We start from the raw sequence: 3095 nt of genomic DNA, 5'->3' as shown, positions 1-3095 counted from the left end.
CCAGGATTTGGGTTACTGGGTAATGATGTGAAACAAATTAATAATGATAAGGTACTGCTGTATGTAGAAGAAGAAAAGCTAAATAATTCATCTTAAAAAAAGAAAAAGAGAGGATTTTCCATGAGAAAACATACTTCTAATGAGGCGCAGTAAAGGACTGTGATCTCTGTGTGTATCTTTGCTCTGTATAGCAACAGTATGAAGTTGTTTTTCACGTTAGAAATCTGTGTCTTCTTTATCCTGTAGGCTTCTTTGAAAGCTGGGAGCATTCTCCTCATGCATATGTGGGCCTGAAGCAGGCCTAGGCCCAACTTCATTGAATCAAACAACAGCAACAAAGCAAGAAAGCACTGCCAGGAGCTGTTCTTTAGGCTTCCAAACTTCCTCTGCTCCCATTATGTCTCCCTGTGACCACCACAACACCCTATGCATCAGGCACCACTGGGGCTCCCCCTGACACTTCTGTTGCTGCTGGTGGATCTTCACTGGGGATGGTGGATGATAGCCTGTGCTCAGCCTGGCTGCAGCTGAGGGATGCTGTAAGAATCATAGAATTGTTTGAGTTGGAAGGGACCCTTAAAGGCCATCTAGTCCAGCTCCCCTGCACATGGGCGTCTACAGATAGATTGGGTTGCTCAGAGCCCTGACCTCAAGTGTCTCCAAAAATGGGGCATTCACCACCTCTCTGAGCAACCTGTCAGGGGATGAGTGGAGGACCCACCTGCTCCCAGACATGTGCAGGGCAGTGTGTGTGTGTGTGGTGACACAGGGCATGCTTCCATGGGTCTCCCTCCTCCTGGAAAAGAAAGGATGCATCCAGTCCCAGGCATGCAGCCACCCATGGGTGAGGAAGCATCATATGTCCCTGCACGGCTGTGGGGTAAAATGTGTTTAGTGCAGAAATCAAAGTGCACTGGGAAAAAAGGTGTGCATAAGATTGCCATTTCTTTTATCTTTAGAACCGTACTGTGACTTTTTTAAGTCAGTACACTCCACACAAGATCCAGAGTCAAAATGAGCTCACTCCTGTTGTTTTTTTTTTGTTTTTGTTTTTGTTTTTTTGTTGTTAGGTTTTGTTTTTTTTCTTGTAAATGAGATGGTGTCTGTTATAGAAGCCTTTGAAGTTAATCAAACTGTATATAAAAGGGTGGCACAGATTTCATTTCAACAAGCCATCCTGTTCTTTTTTTGCTGTAGCTTCACGTTCAGCAGGCAGGATGCTGATCTCATTTCTGCCCTCATGAATCCAGAATAACTTCACCAGCTTTGATGTCAACTGGTGGCAGCAAGAACCTGGCAGCATATTGCTCTCACTCATTTACCAGCTGCCAATCTATTAAATGCTCTCATTCCCATAACACATAGTTATACCTGAGCAGCAGCAGCGTCATCCTAACCAACTTTGTGGCTTTGGACTAAGGCTTGGCTGGTGTATGATATTGTCTATGTGCTCTGTGAGCTTCCTGACTGAAAACTATGTGGCACATGAGGATGAGTAGTTCTGTCACTATCAGGCTCCCTAGAGAAGTCAGAACAGTTTTGCCCACCATGGGATGTGCAGCCAGAATCAGACCAAAACCTGTAGGACAGCATTCAGACTGCTGGCATTGAGTGAGGAGACAGGATGGCACTGAGAAGAGATTTTAACACAGCAGACAGCTAAATGTAGGTTATTTTGCCTGATCATTCAAAAGGGCCTTCTTGTCTGCAACCTTTACATTCAGAAGAACAGGGATGAGTCATCACTGAAAATGTATAAGTCACTTCAGAGCCCTTGGGACCCCTTTCCAAAAATTCTGGCAGCCGGATTTTCTCTGTCTCTAATACCAAACCTTGCTGAACCAGCTCTGGCAGCTCAATATAGTCTCAAAATAGTACTGCAAAGTGGAAACTCTGTGCTGTTTCTTATTTCTTGAATAAGAATTTGACAAGAGGTGTAAATATTAGGATCAAATCCAGCCATCATTATTCCTCCACAAATTTTCTGTCCCATCTATTAGTAAACTTTGTCTATGTGTGCAATTAAATAATGTCTGTTCAAGGGATGAGATTAATAAATTAGTATAAATCAATACAATGCCTCTTGAAACCAGTGTCCAGTCTCACACTGATGTGATTGGCTCTGGACAATAAGACAGAGGCAGTGTTTTTTTTTCTCACAGAAGAAAGGCTGCTCTGTGATTCTGCTCCTGGTGTTTCACTCTGGTGCATGCAAATGCCACCAACCTCCTCCTGCTTCCTCTGAAAAGCAAGTTTTGTACATAAAAGAATGAATAGAATATCTGGCCAGTATTTTGGAACTGCATCATTTAATTTATTTTCTAATGCGTTAGTCCAGAAGTGTGGCACAGAAGTTGTAGCTGATGTGAATCACTGTCTCACTACTGTGACACAAAGCATATGTGCCTGTGCTTTGAAAGAAAGCACTACTCCTTTGTAGTCTTTTTTTACTTTTGCCAGCTGTAACATAATGTATGTGTATATGCATATGTATAAAAAATATCCCATGCATTAAATATGAAAAGCAACATCATTTATCAGTTAAGCACAATATAATTTTTCATCTTGGCAGTCAAAGGTTATCTCTTATTCTAAGAAGATTTCTGTGTGCATCTAACATTTCTGCTATTGCATTTCCAGTCTTTCCAGATGGGAAAGGAGTGTGGATGAAGAAGAAAAAGAAGATGTCTTGATTTTACCAAATCAAGTGAAAGACTTTGCTGGTACTTAACAAGGAATTAGAGAATCTGTGCTAATAGGCTACTGCTGAGTGAGGGAAAACAGAATTTATAAGGTAATGTTTAAAGAAATGGGGAAAAAAACAAAACTAAAAGAGTCTCATCATGGTTTAAAGTTATCATTAGAAATGAATAGCTAGCCTTCACCACATCTGTCAGTTATGTGTTGTATGAATTGACAAGCACTACATATACAGATAGGTTAGTTGGACTGGATGATTGTAAGTCTTTTCCAACCTTGGAGTTTCTGTTATTCTGTGATACTAATTCCAGTACATGCATGCAAGAAACTTAAATGACATGCAAAAAATGCATGTAAAAAGACAACGTAAAGACTATGATTCCATCATAAAAGAA

This window comes from Meleagris gallopavo, chromosome Z (genome assembly GCF_000146605.3).
Source record: "Meleagris gallopavo isolate NT-WF06-2002-E0010 breed Aviagen turkey brand Nicholas breeding stock chromosome Z, Turkey_5.1, whole genome shotgun sequence".
Lineage (NCBI taxonomy): Eukaryota > Metazoa > Chordata > Aves > Galliformes > Phasianidae > Meleagris > Meleagris gallopavo.
Note: the sequence above shows the minus strand (reverse complement) of the source record.